General features: G+C 47.2%; 1 long non-coding RNA gene across 1 annotated transcript in view; it reads right to left on the bottom strand.

Annotated features, from left to right (window-relative positions):
* The window catches only part of LOC149875020 (uncharacterized), a 79,520-nt gene that overhangs the window by 45,416 nt on the left and 10,071 nt on the right, over nucleotides 1–24,033 (bottom strand). The gene's annotated exons all lie outside the window — the stretch shown is intronic.

The following is a 24,033-nucleotide window of genomic DNA, read 5'->3' as shown; positions in this document are numbered from 1 at the left end:
ACTGGTATTGCAGTACCTTCAGAAGCACACAGCAATGTCAAAGGCAGAGCCTGCGGTTTCCCTGGGAGATGGCTGGGGGGTCTTGTGTTGTGCTGGGCCCTTGGCAGGCAGGCAGACACAGTAGCCTGCTGCTGCTGGCTGCCAGAAGCCTTGAAGGGGAGGGGTGGTTTCAGGAGGAAAAGCAGTTCCTGTGCCTGTGCCTAAATGGAGCATAGTTAGGAGGGTGAGCCTGAGGGGACCGTGAGGCTGACGGTGATCTTTGTGACTGACTGTGAACAGCTTCGTTTCAGATGCCAGAAATTTTATGAAACAAATCAAAGCAAACAGGAGCTGAAGGTTTTAGGGGTCAAATGCAAGCCAGAATGGCAAAGCTGGAAGGGCTGGGAAGAGACCAAGGCCACCACAAAACCAAGGTGAAGCTGGTAGAGCAGGGCAGTGTTCAAATGGGCCCATCTGGCTGCACTGGGATGGTCTCAGCTCCTTTCACACCCATCCCATAGAGCTTCACAGCTGCTTTGTTTGAAACAAGCTGGGCCAGGGGAGACAGAGAGTCACAGAACAATCTCGTCTTGCCCAACCTCGCAGTTCTCCTGCTTAAGGGAATTTACAAAAACATCTTTAAAAGATGGGAAGAAAAATCCATCAGCCTTTTATGAACAAGGTAACTCAATTGCCAGTATTCAATTTTTTTTTTTTAATATTCACTCTTCTGATTGTACTGAACAGCAAACTCCTGTGTTTGTACTCTATCATATATACCTAATATTGTCCTTCATTTTTCTCAAACAACTGGAGTTTAATTCATGCCTTTGCAGGTTGGAGTAGCCCCTGATTTGTATATCTATGTGTGGGTGGTTCTCTTTAAGGCAACACTAAAGGATCATTTCTTTTTTCTTTTTTTTTTAATAATACACTCTACATTGTATTGATGTTTCAAAGTCCTGCTGAGTTGATGAGTGGGCATTAACTAACTACTGTTTAAGTACTTGGCAAAGTACAAGATACCCAAGCAAACACAGTCCTTTACAATAAGATTTTTCTACAAAGAAATGTAATATACAGCATATTTATAGTGTTGCAGCTCCTTCGGCATAACTCCCCATATGACTGCTCGATTCCAAAGTAAAAATAAGGTTTTTTGTATATTTTATATCAAAATTAGTTATAACTAATAACTAACTAGTTTTAGAGTAGGTGCAGGCAATTATATTGGGCAGAGAGATGCTTACTGAGTTTTGGCAAGGCATCGAGGGCCGCATGACAGGCAGCCAGGGGCAGATATACATTCATTTTCTAGATTTTTTAAGGGCCCCGCGGGCCAGATAGAATGGCCTGGTGGACCACATCCGGCCCACGGGCCACATTTTGCCCACCCCCGCTTTAGAGTATTATTAAGAGGCAGTTATAAAGCTATGTAGCCACTCCTGGGTTAAAATGAATAAAATTATCTTCCCAACTGCAGCAGCTTTCTTTCACCAGCTGCTATGTAGATTACAGAGACAGAGATTTAGAAAAATATATGAACGAGATTTTAAATAACTCATTAAAGTGGAATCAGCAAAAACCTTCTCCCTAAGACGGAAAGGCTGCTTTATAGCAAATCTGACACGAGTGAGATGGGGCCAATATTCTATGACAAAAGCAGATACCATACTATCCTTTAAATCAATGCACTGATTAGAGAGAGACAACCTGAGTGTACGTGCTACAGGAATGGTGGGACTAATACAAGGAAATTCTATGCTACTGAAATACGTTGCAGAGTCACTCAGACGAGTGCTGTTGCTAGCAGTTGTACGTTATGCCAGCAAAATAGGTATCTAACATTATATGGCAAAGTTTGCATGTTAAAACTGCTCAGATGCACACAGAACACAGCCAACCACAATGGCTGTTTTGATTACAGTATCATTGGAGAGCTTTTGATTTCTATCCACCCTTGTCTCAACAACAAAAAGAAAATGTGATTGGTTTTCCTTTTAAATTGCAGAATTATTTTAAACTCCGTGTTCCCATGGAAGCTGCAACTGTAAAACTGATTTTACCCAAGTAACAGGTCCATACAGCAAGTCATCATTTTTTCTAGTCAGTGAAGGGGAATGATTTTCCTTGTGGAAGCAACTTTCAGATCAACTATAGAGTTCACTTGTGACTGAAGTTAGACATATTTCCCTGGCTGAGGCTGTGTGTGTTTTTACAAGTATCTTCATTCTTTGGTGATCCTGTAAGAAGCCAGGGACAAGGAATCAAACAGGTTAGCAGCAGAGCACTGAGGGAGTTTAGACACATGCTGCAGGGGGTGAGATTTAATTAGAGCAGCTCCAAGAGTTTACAAATACATGGAAAACTATTTCAATCATGTTGTAATGGGATCTTTATTGCATCACCTTTTGCTAGGTTTCTTCTGAATTAAATGAAATAAATCCAGACTAGACAACATCACTGGGATAGAGATGTGTATAATCTTTTTTTACCAATAATGCTGTTAATAGTATTCTGCTCCACTTGCCACATAGTCACTGATCACCACCACCACTGTAGTTTTAAAAAGAAAGCATCCATTAGTTTATTTTGTAAGACAGAATCATAGAAAATTAGGGTTAAAAGGGACCTCAGGAGGTCATCTAATCCAACCCCCTGCTCAAAGCAGGATCAGCCCTGACTTAGATCATCCCATCCAGGGCTCTGTCTAGCTGGGTCTTTAAAAACCTCCAAAGACAGAGATTCCAAAGCCTCTCTGAGTAATGTTCCATCCTGTTGGTGCGTTTTGTGCCTGTTAGACCAAGAGCCACAGGATCTGGCCCATGGAGCCAGAGGGCTTTTGCTTATGCTTGTGCCGTTGTAGTAAGGGCCTGAAATAACGCCAGGCAGCTTCCAGCTGCATCTGTGCTGTTGTGATTTTCCCCAGCTCCCTGCTCCCTGACTATGAGGATACAACTCCCAGTTGGCCACTGCTGATGCACTGCCAAAGCCACCTGGGCTGCATCAAACCATAGCCAGTTGTTCTGGCCTGCAGCTTGTTAAGGGTTACTGGTTTCTGTGTCACAAGATTTCTACTGGACTGGGCCCCTCAGAAAACTTTGGCTCTATTCTGCCTGCTTTAGGGATCCTAGGTCTGGTCCACACTATACAGTTCAGTTGGCAAAACTATGATTTCAATGTCCACACATTACAGCTTCCTGTGGCAACTAAAATCCTTCCTGTTGACAGAGAAACACCAGCTCTGCAAATGTTAGAAGGCTTCTTCTACACACACTATCAGCTGATGCATGGTAGATGTTCTTCTGCTTTCTGCCACCTGCTACAGCCACTTTAAGACATAGTGAATCCCAGGGTGCAGTACATGTCTTGCTGGCAGAAATGAAGTGTGGGTGCATACTCTCATGCCTTGCCTGTGGCAACAGCTGTTTGTCAGCAGAAGTTTTATAATCACCCTCTACCTGGTTGAGACAGGAGCTTGACATAGCTGTTGAGGCTGGGGCATTTCTGAGCATGCGCATATCTACAGATGCCTAGGGAAATTCTGAGTAAAAAAGGGAGGTGCCTAGTATGTTTAGGCACCTTCAGGGTTAAGTGGCTGATTAGGACTCAGCCTTTTAGGATCACAGTTTTGAATTTAAGCCTAAATTCCACCTAAATCCTGTTTTGTGTGCTTAAGTTCGTTTTCAAGTGTTGGCCTAAACTCCCTTCTTCTATTTTGGATCTCTCTGGATCCAATTCAAAGTTAATTTAATACTGTTTCAAATGGCTCTTCATTCTGCTGTTCATTAAATGGATAGTCTAATCCTATTTCTGACTATGTTTTAGGAAACCAAGGAGAATAAATGAAAAAAAGAATTTCATAGTTGTTAGGGGCTGGAAGGGACACATCTATTCTATTTATATCGCCCACAACATCTGTACTATTGAGGGTTCACACAAGATGTATCTTATATTTGCATATGCCCCTATTCATGCTGCAAGTACTATAGGCCTCACTGGAGTACTAACTGATAAAAGCACTGAGCAGATGCTGTGCTGGACTGGGCTGCATGTGGTTGACAACCCAGAGATTGCAAGTTTGAGGCCACAGCAGAAATGCTCATAGTGCAAGCCTGTCAGATTCTAATAAATCTGCAAAGTCTGCTCAATACCTTGTCACAAAGGGGGGGGAAAAACAAAAGCACTGATCAATACTCATAGAAAGGCTCTGCCAAAAGCACTGACCAAAGCAGGGCTCACCAAAGAATACCACTGAGACGTTGAAGGGAATAAACTTGCCAAAGTGATTAAATTGGTTGTCAAGCTTTTAAAGCTCATTGTTAAGATTATTTACTAAGGCTGATGGGACAGGGAGTAAGAATACATCTGGTGACAACAGAAAAGTCTGAGGATTAGGGTAATTTGGTAGAGGTCTTAATGTTTGTTATGTAAATGCTGAGTAAACAGAACTTCATGTCTAAAATGCCTGGAGAGCTGTGAAATTTTTACTAAGCCTAAGGGGCATAAACAACTGCAAATGTCCCTGTGTCTTACTGTGAGGATAATCATGTGATATATTTGCATGTGCAACTAGAAAAGGTGCCCTAAACATCACCTGACTACCTTCTTCCTGACAGGATAACAGAGTCCAGTAGTTGAAATCACCTTTACTATGGTTGAAATCAAAGACACACAATCAGTGTTGGGACCTGGAACATCAGGACCTTCATGCACATTGCGAATGGTGAATGGCCAGAGTGCCGCACTGCGACCTGATGAGAGGAATTTTTAGCCCACTGGACAACTCCCCTGCCTAAATTGTTATAATTTAGGAGGATCTCACCCTCCTGCTGGCTGACACCAGCCCGGACATAGTGGGGATTACGGAAACGTGGTGGGATAAAACGCATGATTGGGCGGTCAATGTCAAGGGCTATAGGCTGTACAGGAGGGACAGGATAGGAAAGAGGGGTGGGGGCGTGGCGCTCTACATTAAGGAGGAATACACATCCTCCTTAATTAGCAAGGAGCCAGGGGAGGGGCACTCTGAAGTGCTTTGGGTTAGAGTACAAGGCAGTCAAGGGGAAAGGGACTTAACGGTGGGAGTCTACTACAGACCTCCCAACCAGGGAGAAGAGCTTGACCAGGAATTCTTGGGTCAGCTCACAGAGGTAGTGAAGGCTAAGGATGTGGTAGTCATGGGGGACCTGAATTTCCCGGACATCTAGCTGGGAAGAGCAGTCAGCCAGGTCTGAACGCTCACGTAGGTTCTTGGCCAGAGTGCAGGACCGCCGTCTAACCCAGGAGGTGCACAGCCCCACCAGGGGGGACGCCTTGTTGGACCTAGTGCTGGCCATGGGTGATGACCGGGTGAGGGGGCTGCGAGTACTCGACCACCTGGGCAACAGCGAACATCGCCTGCTGGAATTCACCATCCAGCGCAAGGTGGCAAAGACATGCAGTAAGGCAGCGGCCCTAGATTTTAGGAGGGCAGACTTCAACGAGCTAAGGAGGATAGTTGGAGAAGCGCTGTGGTCCCGGGGGGGAGGGGAGCCAGGTGTCCAAGGAGAGTGGTCACTCCTTAAGGAGATGATCCTCCAAGCCCAAAGGAAGGTAATCCCAACGAGGATCAAAGGGAGCAGGAGAGCACACAAGCCTCTGTGGTTCACCAAAAGCATCCGGGAATGTCTCCTTGCTAAAAAGGAGGCTTATACCCAGTGGAAAGAAGGGGTCATCACCAGGGAGGGCTATTCTGTAGTTGTTCGGGGATGTTGGGGGGCAGTTAGGAAGGCCAAGGCAGAGATGGAACTGGGACTAGCTTCCCAGATTAAGGACAATAAGAAGTCTTTTTTTAAATACTAGGAGGTAAAAAGAAGGTCCCGGGTAATGTGGGGCCCTTGGAGGATGCCATGGGAAACTTGGTCATCACACCGGACGGCAAAGCTAACATGTTTAACGATTTCTTTGCATCCGCCTTCCTAAGTAGGGACCAGAACAGCCACCTCCCTGCTGGGCCCCCCTCGGGCCCCGGGGGAGGCACACATGGGCCACGGGTTATCAAGGATTTAGTTAGGGAGCTTCTGGAGGGGTTGGACGTATTCAAGTCAGCCGGCCTGGATGATCTCCACCGTAGAGTTCTAAAGGAACTGGCCGGGGTCATTGCAAGTCCCCTGGCACGGCTTTACAAGCACTCGTGGTGCTCTGGTGAGGTACCGGAGGACTGGAAGAGGGCCAACGTGGTCCCCATCTTCAAAAAAGGCAGGAAGGAGGACCCGGGAAACTATAGACTGGTTAGTTTCACCTCGATCCTAGGCAAGCTGTTCGAGAAAATTATGCTGGCACACATCCAGGAGGGGCCAGCAGGAGACTGCATGCTTAGGGGCAACCAACATGGGTTCATCAGTGGAAGGTCCTGTCAGACCAACCTGGTAGCCTTTTACGATCAGATCACCAGATCGTTAGACGCAGGGGTAGCAGTGGATATAATCTTCCTGGACTTCCGGAAGGCTTTTGACACTGTCTCTCACCCCGTTCTCATTAAGAAACTGGGGGGCTGTGGTGTAGAGACCCACACAGTCAAATGGGTCGCCAACTGGCTGGAGGGCCGCACCCAGAGGGTGGTAGTAGATGGGCCCTTCTCAACCTGGAAGGACGTGGGCAGTGGGGTTCCGCAGGGCTCGGTCCTTGGGCCCGCACTGTTCAACATCTTCATCAGCGATTTGGATGAGGGGGTAAAAAGCACCCTGTTCAGATTTGCTGATGACACTAAGATGTGGGGGGACGTGGGTACATTGGAAGGATGCAACAGGCTACAATCAGACCTAGACAGGTTACAAGGGTGGGCGGACGAGAATAGGATGGGTTTCAACACAGACAAGTGCAAGGTGATGCACCTCGGGAGGAACAACCGGCACCATACCTACAGGTTGGGGAACTCCCCTCTTATCAGCACGGAGGTGGAAAGGGATCTGGGGGTCATCATTGACTCCAAGATGAACATGGGCCAGCAGTGTGGAGAGGCAGTCAGGAAGGCCAACCGCACCTTGTCATGCATCCACAGATGCATCTCGAGCAGGTCCAAGGAGGTGATCCTCCACCTCTATGCGGCACTGGTCAGGCCGCAGCTGGAGTACCGCGTCCAATTCTGGGCGCCACACTTCAAGAGGGATGTGGATAGCATGGAGAGGGTCCAGAGGAGGGCCACTCATATGATCAGGGGACAGCAGGGCAGGCCCTATGAGGACAGGCTGCGGGACCTGAACCTGTTCAGCCTCCAAAAGAGAAGGCTGAGGTGGGATCTTGTGGCCTGTTATGAACTAGTCGGGGGGATCAGCAGGCATTGGGGAAGGCACTGTTTCCCCGAGCACCACCAGGAGTGACCAGGAATAACGGTCACAAGCTGGCAGAGGGTAGATTTAGGTTAGATATTAGGAGGTGCTACTTCACTGTCAGGGCGGCTAGGGTCTGGAACCAGCTTCCAAGAGAAGCGGTGCAGGCTCCTACCCTGGGGGTGTTTAAGAGGAGGTTAGATGAACATCTTGCTGGGGTCATTTGACCCCAGTATTCTTTCCTGCTATGGCAGGGGGTCGGACTAGATGATCTGCTCAGGTCCCTTCCGACCCTACAAACTATGAAACTATAATTGCTGTTTGAGTGTGGAAGATCTAACACTGCGCATGTGCAATAGTCAGTTCAGTTAAGATTATTTTAGCAAGTGTGAACTCTTGCCCTTTGCTGACAGAAGTGACCTAGTTTAGCTGTGGAGCATGGGTGGCTACCTGTTGAGTGCTGAGTGCAAGGTATGGTGCTTTGTGCAGTAGTATGGTAGTGTGTGCATAGGGATTTGATTGGACAGGACATGGTCTAAGGGAGTGTTTGATACAAAGTCTGAAGATGGGCAGTGTTGCAAACTCAGTAATGCCACCTCTCATGAAACAATCAGGAGACTCGCGGTTTCTAAGTCAAATGAACTAACTCATGATCTTGGGATAGAACCTTCAGATCTCAGGATTTTTTCTTCTGGCACATGTAGAAAATGCCAGCTGATAAGTCTGTGGAGGGGAGGGGGCAGATCCATTGTGAGGGATGGAGTAGGGGCAGGTGCTGGGGTGAATGGGGCCAGGGTGGGTCATGGGACAGAGCTGTAGGAGGCTTGTCCAGAGGTGCATGGGAGGGGGAGGGCTCCCCACTGCTGCATATATCCCTGGGGGAGCCATGGGGGCACGTGCCCCTTGCATTTGTGTGCAGGGCTCTGACCCTGCTGCTTTTGCCCTGGGAGCCACGTGCTGGTCACTCATCCCCTGCCTGCCTGGCAGCATGGCACAGCTCCCAAGGCAAAGACAGCATGGCACAGAGCCTTAGTCCACACCTGGGGAGATGCGTAATTGTTAAATTTTGAACCAGATTCTCTTCACTCACTCATACATATGCATGAATCTTATACTTTTCTCTTTTAGGAACAGAGCATAATTGTTGTAGCCCACAACTACCTAGCATTCATTTAGCTTCCCAGAGACATCTTTCCAAGTTTGATCATCAAGATTACAACTCTAAATACCAAAAGAAAAAATTCACCAGTGATCATTCAAATAAAATTTGTTCAACAGTATCTATGAGCTGCATAATGTGCATTTGTACAAAGGAATTTATTTGCAAAAATATTCACAAGATCAAAACTTTTGTGCTTATATATTTGTGGAAGCAATACCCAATGCGAGTCTTGAAAACTTTTTGTGGACCTGGGAGTTAAGCGGGAAAGAGATGACTGGCTGAGCAGCAGGTGTCCCAGACAATGCGTTTCAAGCAGTTTGTGTCCTGTGTCAGAAGTGCTCTGTGGCAACGCAGGAACCTCCTGTTATACATGCACACTGAGCTCAAGAAAACAGACTGCGTTAAAATCTTTCTGAGTAAACTTCAGTCCTACCACCGGAAACCGGTGAGTGAGGGTGGAGAAGATGTAGCCAACTTCATCTGGAAAAGTGACACCTGGCACAGGTTGTTCAAAGACCCCCCCAGGAAGGGAAGTGGACAGAGAGAACAAAGAGGACAGAGATGCAACTGGACCTGGAGATAGTCAGAACAGGATCATCATCATCAGAAGCGACAGTGACATCAACAGCAACAAAGACAATAAATGAACTGAGAATGTAAACTCCAAATCAGGGTTTGGACTAAAGGACTGTGATTTGGGTAGGTGAGGGTGGGTGTGCAGAGGAGTGGGTGCATTTATTGTAATGGGAAGTGAGGGTTTCTTAATGTGGTCTTAGGATGTGTAATGGAAAACTTATGATAGAGGTAGGGTGTGTGCGTGTGTGTGCGTAAACTCTCTCTATACAAATATATTTGAATAAAAAAGCCCCAGTCCACAGCAGACAACCTGCCTCTGTCCCATGCACAAATCCAGGGGACATGTGCCCCACACGCCTCCCCCAGGGGTGTGCACTAGGGCAGGGAGCCATGCCTCCCCAGCACCCCGGAGCTGTGTCGTACAACTTGCGAACCGACCCGCTTGCCTCTCTCTCTGTCTGTCTGCCCCCACTGTCAAGCCACAGCCCCCCCAACCCTACTGCTGCTTCTCACTCCTGACCCACAGTATCCCACATCCACCCAGGGCAGGGAACCCCCTGCCCCTAGGCTCCAACCCCTCCCCCTCCACACACATACACCTACAGCCCCCCCAGACCATCACAAATAATACCCCCAACACACTTCAAAAGTAGCATCTCATGATTTACATTCAGATCTCTTGATTTTTAAGAGTTTGTCTTATGATTTTTGACAGAGTGGGGTTGGCAATACTGCAAACTGTATGAGGTAACTAAGAATATGATTAGACAGTATATATGGTCCGAGTGTGTGCTTGATACAAAACTTTAAGATGAAGAGGCTGGAACATGAAGTGATTGAATGAGTAAGACTGGGTGATTTTGGGGCATAAGAGACAGAGTTGAGTTGTGTGTTGGAGTAGGAGGGGGTTTCTGCTCCAGAGAGAGGTTCTGATCTGTGAGGTGTGCTGATTCTGTTGCTGTCCTGGGTGGTAATGAGGTGAGCTCTTGGAGAATCTAACTTGGCCATAGTTCTTCTCTAATCAAGCCCTTGGTAATTTCTCTGCATGATGTTTCTAGAGCTCCAGGGATCATAGCTTGTGGTAAAGTATCACTCTGACCCTGATACCAGGATGGAGGACTCAGCTTCTGCTTTCTGTTGGTGGAGCCAACAGAAGTTAAGGATCTGGAAGGCAGGAGGGATAGTGTGCATTTGCCTGATAGTCTGAGTGAAGTATTTACCCAAGTGGTTCCATGTCCAACTATAAAAGGTTCAGTGTATGCAAGCTCTGTAATAGCTGACCATTTGAAAAAGAAGATACTTTTGCATGGGAGAAAGGGTATGCATTTGTGAATGTACGAGCAAGAGAAGAGACTGTTTTGCATAAGAGATAGTATGAATTTGTGAATTCACGGGACAGTGGCCAGGGTTGCAAAGCAATACTGACTTGTTATCTTTGTGTTCCTAAATTGAAGGTTGCCATGTGACTGGTATATGTTAATAAAACTTTTTATTTTACTGTTCTATCCTGTTTTATAACTTATAATTCTATTATATCTAACAATATATTTAAATTTGGTTTAATATATTCCTGTGCATGTGTTTGTTTTGTGTAAACTCTCACAAAGCCCAGTGGATATCCAGCCTAAGCTTTACCTCTTAGGTTACCTGGCTAAACCCTATGGCTCTTGACCACTCCTTTTGCCACAGTATATTAATTAGATGCCCACCCACCCCAATATAAATTCACCTGTGGACTCCAGTTAAAATACTGACAGGTAAACAAATCGTGGCTTGAGAACCCAGGCAACACAACTTTGATGTCTCTGCACTGAGCGAGATCCAGCAAGCGGGAGATGGGCAGCTCAAAGAACACGGAGATGGCTATACCATCTTCTGGAAGGAGATTGCCAATTTTCATGGAGTTGGTTTTGCCATTAAGAATGAACTTAAAATCAACTCAATGAATTCACTATCGGTATTAATGAGAGCCTCATGACTCTCAGTCTTAAACTGACAGGGAGCCAATAAGCCACTGCCATCAGCTTGTATGCCCCGACTCTTGATGCTGCCAATGAAACTACAGAAGAATTCTACATCAACCTTGACTAAGTCCTTTCTGATGTTCCAGAAGGAGGCAATCAGAGTTGGAAGGGACTTGGAACGTCTGGAACAAAACCATCGGCAAGGAAGGAGTAGGAAAGGTCAACCGCAATGGCATCCTCTTCTTTACCAAATGCATGGAACATGGACTCACCATCACCAACACCCTGTTCTGCTGGAAAAACAGGCTCAAGACATCATATCAACTAGAGGTGCACCAATTATACTGGTTCACATCGGATCGGCACCGATAAAAGGAAAATTGACATTACTGGCAATTAGCTTTTTTTGGCCAGAGCAGCCAATAATATCACCAATAAATGCCATGTGCATACACACAGACGTAGCATGCATGCACTCAGGAATGCAACTGAGCAGCATGGAGAGCAGCATCCAGCTGGTAAGTCCGGGGGGGGGAAACCATGAAGGGGGCAGATTGAGGCCCTCCACGGTGAGGAAGAGAGTGGGGCTGGGGCAGGGGATGGAGCCACGGACAGCTTGTCTAGAGGGCACTGTGGGGTGGTGGCTCCCTGCCACTGCAGGCACCCTGGGGAGAGACATGAGGCCCCCCGATTTGTGCATGGGGCGAGGGTGGACTGCCCACTGAGGACTTGGGGGACGCGCTGGGCCGGGGCTGCACTCGGGGTGGGTGTCAGAAGCCTTGGGAGTAGGGGTTACAGCAGATTTTGGGGTGGCTGTAGCCCACCCTGTAGCTCCCCCCTTTCAGCGCTGCTGCCACCCCTCCCCCCCTCACCCCATGCACAAATTGGGGGGCCCCATGTCTCTCCCCAGGGTGCCTGCAGTGGCAGGGAGCCACCATCCTACAGTGCCCTCTAGACAAGCTGTCCATGGCTCCATCCCCTGCCCCAGCCCCACTCTCTTCCTCACCATGGAGGGCCTCTATCTGCCTCCCTCATGGTTCCCCACTCCCCCAGACTTACCAGCTGGATGCTGCTCTCTACGCTGCTCAGCTGCATTCCTGAGTGCATGCATATGGCAAAAACAATTCCCCCTACGAGAAAAAGGCTGGCACAGCCCCTGGCCCCAAACCCACAACAGGCATTCTGCCTTCACACCCCCCCAACAAATCTAGGGGGCACATGCCCCCATGGCTTCCCCAGGGTGAATGCAGCAGAAGAGAGCTGCCCCCCTCACCACCTCCTGGATGAACCACCTGCAGCTCCATCCCACACCCCACCCTGGCTGGGCAGTGTCTGCCCTGGCCTCAGCCCCACCCCCTTCCTCACTGTGGGGGCCTTGATCATCCCTTCCCTCCCCCATGTCCCTTCCCCCCCCCAGATTTACCGGCTGGACGCAGCTCTCCAAGCTGCCAGGCTGCATATCACCTATTGGATCAGTATTGACTGATACTGATGGCCAATGATTAATCAGCCGTACTGGCCAAAAATAAACAAACAAATAAAAATTTAAAAATTATATCAATGCCCTAATAGCAACAGCCTAAGCACTGGCAACTGAGTGACTACCTCACTTTTCGTGTCCCAGACTGTAAAGATGCCTGCATCACGCAAGCTACGCTAAGAACTAACAATTACTGGACCAATCACTAACTCATCTGCTCGATTATGTCACTCAAACTGGCTCCCAAATAATGGTTGTAAAAGTAAAGCTGATGAAAGATCAACACTGAAGGACCCAATCAAGCAAGGTCTCTTCGACCAGTGCCTCAACAAAAAAACTGGCGAATTCCAATCAGCAACAATGGGAGAATGTTGGTAGCGTGTAGGGTGCCTCCAAATCCACCATTATCAACACCTATGAAGAAACACTTGGCTTCTCTACCAAGAAACGTCAAGACCGATTTGATGAGAATAAACAGGGGATCCAAGAGTTGATTGACTATCAGCACAAGGCCTTTTGAGCTTAGCAGAACATCATCAACTCCAATCAAAATAACTTGAATCTCCAACAAGCCAAGGCCAAAGGAGAATCCGCAATATGAAAAACAGAGGTGGGAAAACAAGGTGAAGGAGATGCAACATCTTGCTGACATTCACAATATGCGTGTTTTTTTCAGTGCCACCAAAAGCCATCTACAGTCCAAGCACTCATGGATGTCTTCTAAAATCCCATGACAAACCTTGGATCTCTAAAACAAAGAGTCCAGAGCTTTAAAAAATTGCAGTATGCCACAGAAAGGGAGAAAGAATGACAGGGCCATCACCAATGTCTTGGGCCACTGCACTGACAGGGGACTTCATAGGTATGGTAATATGAGGCAGGCAAAAGTTGTTACAATGGATCTAGGAAATGGACCGTGCCCCATGTTAGAGGATGGCAAAAACACAATAGTATTTGATAAACTGACCTGAGGAAAAATTTCTTCCTCATCTCGCATCTGGTGATTTGTTTAACCTGAATTTGTGTGAGCACAGCATGTCACACAGAGAGGAGGATCTCAGTATCACTAGAAGCACACACCAGCTAATCTGCCATCCCTTGTCATGGCAATATCCAATACTTCAGAGGACGATAAACCCCACCTAGAAGCCATGTATTCAAGGGGGAAAATGTATTTCCTTGCTTTCTGTAAACAACTAGAACAATTCTTGAAGTATGAGACTAATACAACAAAATAAAGTGCAACAAGCATGGTAAACTTATTAGAAGTTCAGCAGAAAGGAAATCTGACCCAGAAAGGGCCTTCACAATTATCTGACACAACCTTCCTTTCTTGCACTGACAAACTATGTGCACTGTAGCCTATATTAAAGCATGTTGTTAAAAACAGAATGAATTCACCTCAAAGCCTTGGTTGCAATCCCTACCTCCAAAGTGCAAAAGCTGCTCCAACATGCAACCTGCTTACTGCCAGGAAACTGCATCTCATGCTGAGACAATTTTCTCTAGCTTCAACCTTTGTTTTTCTCCCCCCATCCACTAAGTCAAGAAGCCTGATATCACCAGACCCACCACCCTTACGTACAAACAGCCCAATTTTATATTTTATGACATTTTACAAAAACGGGGTCATCCAATCCTCTGGCTCATAAAAAATAATTATAATAATAGAAAAGTAGAATTGGAAGGAACCTCAGATCACATACTCTAATTCACTGCTCAGCGTAGGCTCATCACTGACTGAACCATCCCAGCCAAGTGCCTGTATAGCACGGTCTTAGAAAATTTACACAGATGGAGATGACAAATTTCTGGGTAGCCTATTCCAATCCTTAATCACTCTCATAATGAGAAAGTGCTCCCTACTATATAACCTAGATTTCCCTTATTGCATGTTAAGACCATTGCTCCTAGTCATGGGTGGATCCAGGAGTTGCAGGGTTGGAAGGCAGGGTGGGGAGAAGGGAAAAGGCAGTAACACTCCCTTCAGCTGCATGGTGCATGGGGAGTGAACGCTGCAGCTAGCCACCAGCCTGCCTCCTTTCAAAATTTGATAGCAGGAGAAAAGGCCAGGGGTGGCAAGTAGCAATGACACTGACCTCCCCCCTCCCGGGCTCTGGACCCACTAAACATATCAGTATAACCACCCTTCAGGTATCTGAGGTCTCCTATCAAATCCCTCCTCTGTCTTCTCTTCTTCAGACTGAATAATTCTAGTCCTTTCAGCCTTTCATAAATCAAGTCTCAAAGGCCCCCAATCCTTTTTGTTATTTTTCATTGGATTCTTTTCAATTTGCCCCATCTTTTTGGTGTGAGAAGCCCAAAATTGGACGCAGTACTCCAGGTGAGGCCTCACCACTGCTGACTACAGCAGAAGAATCACTTCCATTGATTTATGAGTGATGCTCCTGTTAACATAGGTCAGCATGCTTTTGGCCTTTTTTATAACAATAGTACTCTGTTAGCTTATATCCACTTTATGGTCAACCATAACCCCATGTCCTTTTCTGCAGATTGCATCAAAGCCAGTTATTTCCCAATCTGTATTTGTCCGTGCAGCTGTTCCATCCCAAGTGTAAGACTTTACACTTACCCTTACTGAATTTAATTCAAATGATTTCAGGTTGTTTCTCCAGTTTATCCAAGTCATTCTGAATCCTAGTCCTGCCCACCAGAGTGTATGCAACTCCATTTAGCTTGGTGTCATCTGAAAACTTGCTAAGTGTGCACTCAATCCTATCCTCAAAATCAATAATGAAGTTATTAAACCATACCAGACCCAAGAGCTCACTCAGTACCATTTCCCAACTAGACACTGGGCCATTGATGACTATCTATTGAGTATGACGATCCAACTAGTTATGTATCTACCTGAAAATAGTTTCATCTCATCTGTATTTCCTTAGCTTACTGATGAGAATGACCTGGTAGACAGTGTCAAAAGAACGATTAGGAACAACACTGGGCAAATAAAACCCCAACCACATCCCCCAGAATTCTCCATACCATCTCTACCCAGCAAATCATTCTTACCCCATGCCCACTGAAAGGGCCAGAGAGGACAAACAGAATTGACAGTATGATCAGACCATCCAGAAATAGACATTTTGGATAACTGATGCAGGAAGCAAGCAGCACAATGGAGGATTGTGAAACCATCTTATCTCCTGCACCTGACGATTGAAGTAAGAGGCTCTTAGCCCAAATGCATCAGACCTTAACTGCTCTAATGTCACACAGGGAGAAGACAACCTCTGAGGTAATCAAGACCCAAGACACATTTGCTTGAAGCCAGAGTTGTTTATGAAGCACAGCTGTAACATGTTCCCAGTCAGAGAATACATTAGCTCCCCAAACTACTGTGCCCAGCAGCCAAAATTTTCCAGAAATTCAAGCCAAAATGTTCTTGGCCTGACTGAAAATTGATCCTTCCTGCTAAGTGACTTCCAACACTCCCAATTAATGATCTCTGTGACAGGCAGGGTTTGCAAGACTAGTTGCTACCGCAGCCTGCTTGCCTGTCTGGGCAGTCTGCCTGCCTATCTCTCCTGCTATGCCTTTGATAGAAGAAATATGTTCATTTTAGGCAAGAGGCAGCCCTTTTACTATCCCGCTGTTAAGGGTTTTCTCCATGCCTCCAACCTCCCCCTTAGCGTGACCTAAGCCTCACCGGTGTTATAATTTCTACCAATCCCCTCTGGCTCTGTGGGCAAAAATGAGGCCTCCAAATCTCCCCTTTTAGCCTCATCCTGGTCCTCCAGATAGAAACACAAACCAAAAGCCTTCAGGCTGTAACTTGCCTATCATCTACAACGTAAGTACTATGCCCTTTCTCTACCTCATTCTCTCTAGCTTAAGTACCTGGGAGGTTCCTAGATAGGTCTCACTGCACTGGGGAACAAAGCAAACAGCATCAGCTCTCCAACCACTCTTCTGCTCTCTCTCTCTGCTACAATCTCCTATCCCCAAACTGCTGTACTGCAGCTTCTGCACTGGGTACAGGCATAACTACAGTAAAAGCCTTGTTATGTGGCACTTCATTAACTAGCATGCTCTATTACATGGCAAAAGTGAAACTGGAAATGGGACTTCTGGTTTCATTGAGTCCCACTTCAGCCCATGGCCCGGGGCAAAGCAGTCTGCGCGGGGCCCCACTCCTCATCCCCTGGCACACTGACCAGCCAGGGGAGGGGCAGGAGGGGTGATGTGGTGTCTGTCCCCCGGCACACTGACACACCAGATGCGGTGGGAGGGGCGTCTTTGCCTGACCAGGCAAAAACACCTCTCAGGTAACTGGCATACTTGGTTATCTGACACCCCCCATTCCCCATGGGTGCCAGATAACAGAGCTTTTGCTGCAGTAGTTTTCACATGTTGCATAAATTCTCTCTCAAACACAAAGCTGTTGTTGACACCCACTCTTGCACAACTACCTTGAATTCACATAACAAATATAGAAGGGAACTGTTGTTATTACTTATTCTGATTATTCTGAAATGATAATAACCTTATAAACCTAAATAAAATTTCTTAATAAACCGCACTGGCTGATGAATTAATTCCTGGTGTTACATTTAAGCCAGAATATAATACTGATAAATACAGGTTATTTATTCTTCTCAGTATGGTTTGCACTACTAGAATGCAGCCTATTCAAATTATTTGAGTGTACACCAAGATTTCAATGAGAAGTGAACTGAACTGTAATATATGCAGTTGCACTTATGGAAATATTAAGATTTGTAGAACTGCTGGGACAAAACTATTTTCTTCTACCTAGGCAGAAAACCCAAATTTTCAGTCTTATGGACAGTCCCAGAGAACAGATGATGCAGCTCTACCAGGACAGTAGGACGAGGAACATCAGTATCAAGCTGCCACCTCTCCTCATGCTGCCAAATTTTCAGACCTGTGGGGAGCCCTGCAGGCCAAATGATATGGCTCTATGGCCTATACTTGGACTGTGGGCTGGAGTTCAGTCACCCTTGCTTTATTCTTATAAAGGAATCACAAGCAATTGGACAGAATTTATTTTCACAGGATACAGCAACAATCAGGACAAAAACCACTGCACTAGACATAAGGGTCCTCATTCCCTACTCCTTGCACCTTGCATTATTGTTTAACCCTGTGTAAAGTAATTGCAAAATGCTACCAGATTAGGATTCTGCATTCATACTGGTAGTAGAATTTTACATTCACTTTGAATAGGTGCAAACAATATACAAGGTACATGCCTGTGAAACATTAGACTTTGCTGGTTTTGGAAATTTTCATTTTTGAGCTTTAGTTACTTATCCTGGTAAAAGCATTTTCTTTTAAACCAGAGATTTTAAAATAATGTACCGAGAAATTTTCAAAGTTTGTTGGGCTCAAATAAACTAAGAATGGGGAACCTTGCCAGAAGAGAAGTAAAAACTTCCTAAGTGAACCCCACACCATCAACTAAATGGCACATTGCAGGTTCTTTTTAAAGATAAGGCCTCTTTTTACAGACATTGGCTACAAATTTTAGGTCTTTTTTAACATTGGTTCAAAGCAACCCATATAACTTTTCCTCATTTGAATCATTCCTTTTAAAATAAAATCTTCTGCCACATTAATAAAAAACATAAAAATACATTGATATGCAGATGTCTCACTTGACTGTGATAATCTAAAGCAGCTATCCTTGTACTACTTTGTCTCCATTCCCCCAAGCTTTTGGGCATCAAGTGTTCTCACCCAGGTCTGAGGCAGATGTAGACTGAGTTAAAAAAAGAAGAAAGCCTCCATGCAAATGAAAACAGTCAACTTGGAAGTATAGAGGAGGTGTTAAAAGGAACCATTATGAGATAAGTAGGGAAAGGATGAAAAGGAGGCTACAGCAATTTGCCAGTTGACTGCAATTCTAATATTATAAAAGCCTTGATCTGCCTGTCTGTCTGTCCATAACGCTTTATTCGCGTCCTGATTGGCTGACAAACAGTCAATCAGAGTGTAAAGAAGTGTTTGGACAGGAGGTGGCGGCATTGTGGAGCACTACCACGATGGCAGGGACACAGGAGCCAGAGGATGTGCCCTGTGCCCTGCTCTGCTCCCTGGAAGCAGTGGCAATGGAGTGGATGAAAAGGAGGGTCAAGGCTGCCCTACTCTGTGCAGGTAGCAACAATGGAGTTGGGGGGGCGAACAAGGCCACTAACTAGATCTGGTGCGAGCCAACATGGCGGCAATGGGGAGAGGAGTGGCCCCAGCACGGGTGGGGGAAGGAGTGGGTGTGCAGCGGTAGTGGTGGTAGAGGGAAGGGAGGAGTGGGCCTGGGCCTCCTGGGGGAGGAGGAGCAAGCCTGAGCAGGTAGTGAAGCTGGCCCACTATGGCGGTGGGGGGGGGAGCAGCGGGCCTGGCCTAACACGGCTTGACATGACAGCAGCGGGAAAGGGGAGGAGTAGGCTTCCTCCCCCGCTTGGACCTGGGCCCACTCCTCCCCCACTCCCTTTCCTCTGTGTCAGCCCTGAGCCTGCTACTCCCATTCCCTCGCTGATGCCAGGTTGGTCTGGGCCCGCTGCAGCTCCCACCTCCCCACCACCGTAGCAGCCCGGCTTCTCCCCACCTTCGGGCCCAGTCCTCACCTGCATCAGGCCCAGACCCACTCTTCCCCTCCCCACACTGCTGTGGTGGGGAGGGAGGGAGTGGACCTGAACCCCAAGCAGCAGGAGGGAAAGGGGAGACACAGACCCAGACGGGGGGGAGCACGGGGCTATGTCCCTGCCCACTCCCTCCCACCCTGTCATTCTTGACAGGCAACTGGTTAGTAACACAGAAAGACATTAAATTCTAGGTATTAGCTAGAAATGGAGCTTAAAATGAGACTTCAAAGAGGAAATCTGTATTTTGAATGTAGTTATTAGAGACCCCACACATTTTCAAACTTCCCTGAAGTTTGGGCATCTTTACTTATCACTTCTTCAGCTGCAGAACCCCTACACCTATCCTAAAGCCTGAGGTGGAACCATATGACCAAGCATTAGCAGGGCACCAGCCTGAGCTACTGAGTCCCCATGGCCCAGGGGAATAATAGGCTGCGTGGGGCTGTGCGGGGCCTGCCTCCTTGTCCCATGGGACCCACAGGAGGGGTGGAAGGACACCCCAGACGCAGCAGGAGAAGCAGCATCCCGGGCTGCTCAATTAACCGGCATATTTTGTTATCCGGCATCCCCCGTTCCAGAGCTTTTACTGTACTATAATAGCATTGAATTGTTAGTGCATCTGTGATATTCCAGGAAATGTATGAGAGGGGCAAGGTTTTTTTTTCCGGATATCTTATACTGCAGCAGTTCTCAACCTTTTGCATCTTACGTCCCACAACCACTTTGTGCACCCTCTCTTCATTGACATATCAAACAAATCCTGTCAAAATTGCACTGTTCTGGATATCTGTTGATTCATCTATTTGAAGTGCAAACAACTTTGATTTTTTCAAATCAGGCAATGAGTTGAAGTTCCACCTACATGACCTTCCTGTCATGTGTCCCACTGGTTGAGAAACATTGTTATACTGGAACAACTGTATAGTTGGGAGAGCTGTTGAACAAGCTTTTGGCATAAAGTACTTGTTTACAGGTCTAAGAGAGGCAGATGCAGTATAAATAACAGGGGAAAGCTTCCATGCAAATGCAAACAGTCAACTTAGAAGTACAAAAGAGGGCTGTGAGGAGGTGTTAAAAGGAGCCATTATGAGATAAAAGTAGTGCAGTAGAACAGGCAATTTAGTTAGTGGCAGAGTGAAACCATTCAAGAGAGGAAGGTAGTTATTAGATGCAAAGTACAGGGGAATCAGCAACTTTAAGGTGTTGGTTGTAGCCCCGTTGGTCTAAGGATATAGGCAAACAAGGTTCTTTGGGTAGACTGATATCTTTTATCAGACCAACTAAGTAGTTGGAAAAGTACCGTATTTTTCGGACCATAAGACGCACTTTTTCCCCCACAAAAGTGGGGGGAAAACGAGGGTGCGTCTTATGGTCCGAATGCGTGTGTCCCGGGGAGACGGGGCGGAGCTTGCCCGCGGAGGCGGCGGAGCCCGAGCGGGACACCCGCCGCTTGTTTATGCCGTGTCCTGGGGAGACGGGGCGGAGCTTGCCTGCGGAGGCGGCGGAGCCCGAGCGGGACATCCGCCGCTTGTTTACACCGGAAGCCAGCGCCCATGCCGGTGGCCGGGAGCCGGCAATAAAAATGGCCGGCCACCGGCACACATAGTCTCTCCTGCCATAAAAACTGGGTGCGTCTTATGGTCAGGTGCGTCTTATGGTCCGAAAAATACGGTATTTTTTTCTTTGCAAACTTCCAGGCACAAATACCCTTCTTCAGGCACAGAGAGAGTCTGCTGGGAGATCAGTAGCAGTATTTGTTAGGCTGTAGTGAGACATGAAGGCAACCTGCACTAAGCCCAATTCTTTATTGTCCAGTGGGGATATGCATTTTTGTTCTCAGGATCATCTTCTGGAGGTATTTTATAATTACTTCAGCAACCTGGACGTGTTTAAATCAGCAGGTCCAGATGCTCTTCACCCGAGGGTGCTGAGGGAATTGGCTGGGGTCATAGCGCAGCCCCTGGCATGGCTCTATAAGCACTCATGGGGCACTGGCCTGGTACCAGAGGATTGGAAAAAGGGCCAACGTGGTCGTCATTTACAAAAGGGGAGAAAAGAGGACCCTGGCAATTATAGGCCAGTCAGTCTTACCTCGGTCCTTGGGAAGACCTTTGAGAAAATTATCAAGGAGCAAATCTGCAAGGGCCCAGCAGGTGAGGTAATGCTCACGGGCAACCAGCATGGGTTCATTGATGGCAGGTCCTGCCTGACTAACCTGGTTTCTTTTTATGATCAAGTCACAAAGTCCCTGGACAAGGGTGTTGGGCTGGATGTTGTCTTCCTGGACTTTTAGAAGGTCTTTGACAAGTGTTTCCCACCACATTCTCTTAAAAAAACTAGGTGACTGCGGCATTGATGCCTACACAGTCAGATGGGTGACAAATTGGCTAGATGGTCACACCCAGAGAGTGGTGGTGGACGGGTCATTTTCACATGGAGGGATGTGGGCAGTGGAGTCCCCCAGGGCTCAGTCCTGGGACCTGTACTATTCAACATCTTTATTAACGATCTGGATGTGGGTGTGGAATACCTGCTGTCCAAACTCACTGACCAAGTTGCGGGGCAAGGTGGGCACGTTGAAGGGGAGGGACAGAATCCAGCTAGATCTAGACAGGTTACAGGGGTGGGCGGATGAGAACAGGATGGAATTCAACACAGACAAGTGCAGGGTGCTGCATCTAGGGAGAAGGAACCAGCAACACACCTATAGGCTTGAGAACACCCTTCTTGTCAACATGGTGGCAGAAAGGGATCATGGAGTCATTGCTGACTCCAGGATGAACATGAGCCAGCAATGCGAGGAAGCCATCAGTAAGGCTAACCATGCCTTGTCATGCTTCTACAGATACATCACAGGCAGGTCCAGGGAGGTGATCCTTCTCCTCTATGCAGCATTGGTCAGGCCACAGTTGGAGTACTGCATCCAGTTCTGGGTGCCACACTTCAAGAGGGATGTGGCTAGCATTGAGAGGGTCCAGAGGAGGGCTACTTGCATGGTCAAGGGGCAGTAGGGCAGGCCCTATGAAGAGAGACTAAAGAACCTGAACCTATTCAGCCTCCGCAAGAGCAGGCTGAGAGGGGATCTGGTGGCCGTTTACAAACTCACCAGGGGGGACCAGTGGGAATTGGGGGAGGCTGTGTTCCCCCAGGCATCACTGGGGGTTACTAGGAATACTGGCCACAAATAGCCAGAGAGAAGGTTCAGGCTGGACATCAGGAGACATTACTTTACAGTTAGGGCTGCCAGGCTCTGGAATGGGCTCCCAAGGGAGGTGGTACTCTCTCCTACCTTGGGGGTCTTCAAGAGGAGGCTGGACAGATATCTGGCTGGGGTGATATGATCCTGGCACCCGTTCCTGCCTGGGGATGGGGGTCGGACCTGATGATCTGTTTAGGTCCCTTCCGACCCTAACTACAAAAAATAAAAATAAAAAACAACCTAAAAAAAAGACCCATCTGCAGAGAAAAAGATTGCATCTTCAAATGAGCTGCATAAATACACCAGAATACTCCAATGCAATCCAAAAAGAAAACCCCTACTGACCACACTCTCTGGCTGTTATATGCCATCCCACATTGGAACTTATAAGAAGGATCATCAAACAATTACAGCCTATAATGAAAAAGAATGAAACCCTGAGGGAAATATTTTCAACTCCCCTACTTCTGGCCTTCAATCAACCCCCAAACCTGGCGCTATTCATCAATAGAAACAAACTCCCCTTTGATCAACAGATCCCAGATGGGACACAAATTGACAAATGCAACCAGCAAATGCAAAACCTATTGATGTGACTCCGGTGCCACAACAATAAAGATCCCCCCTAACAAAACTATCAGTATCCAAGGATCCTACACATGTGGATATCACAGAATGTGGTATATACCTCATACCAGATGCCCTCACAGAAACTATGTGGGTGAAACCAGACAGAAACTATGAACCAGAATGAACTGTCATGGAACATGAAGGACGGACACACCCACCCACATACACACCAGTAGGAGAACATTTTTCACAGAACACCCAACTTCTTCTCTGACTGCACAATCCTTACGCTCAGAGAAATTTTACCAAGCAGAATCAGGGTGTTCCAGTATGTGCAGAGGCAGGGGAATTTCCCTGAAGCTTGACCTACTCTTGTCAGTCTCTACTTCTTCTGCCCCCTGAACTAATGGGTTACCTTGGTCTGTGCAGGGGCTGTGGAACTTACCATCAGTCTGATCTCCCCATGTCAAGCCATGCTGCTCCCACCCACTGGACAGACCAGTTATTCCTGTATGTACAGGCATCAGGGGATTTCCCTGCAGCTTAGCTAGTCACCAGTCAAGATGTGCTACCTCTGTCCCTGTCCAGACTGGAGTCACCTGTTCCTGCAGGGAACAGAAGCAGCACAGCTCTCCTCACCTCATCCACCCCCCATGTCCAAATTGGCAAGCCAATTTGCCTCTGCCCCTTGCACAGACCAAGGCAACCCTGGTCTGTTCAACGCGTATGGGCATTTCCCCATGACACAACTCCTCCCATCAAGTGGTGCTACCTCTGCCCCCTGTACAGACCAGTGCCGAAGACAGGGAATAGAAAGAGCAAGAAGAGCAGTTCTCTTCACACCTGCCACCCTCTGTAGAATGAGCTGTATTTGGCAGCAGTTGCCAGATGCTCCTTGACAACCTGCCCCCTACTCTGGCAGGGGAGACCTCACCCATGTAGCTCACCAGCCAGGGGGCTGAAATACCTATATTCCCTGGATCCTGACCAACCTCTTTTTCCACTGCTAAGAATGTCATTGAAATGGTTAGCCTGTCCACACCCATGATATGTAAAACATAAGGGCAGGATTGCACAAGTGACTGAAGGGATCTAAATCTATTGTCTGGTTGGTAGGTTTATGCTGGCTGTGAAACAAGTAGGAGTCTAGTGAATTCTATGGTCTGC

The sequence above is a fragment of the Crocodylus siamensis genome, chromosome 1 (genome assembly GCF_052110815.1).
Source record: "Crocodylus siamensis isolate JL-2025a chromosome 1, ASM5211081v1, whole genome shotgun sequence".
NCBI classification, from domain to species: Eukaryota; Metazoa; Chordata; order Crocodylia; family Crocodylidae; genus Crocodylus; species Crocodylus siamensis.
This window is presented reverse-complemented; position numbering and strand designations above follow the sequence as displayed.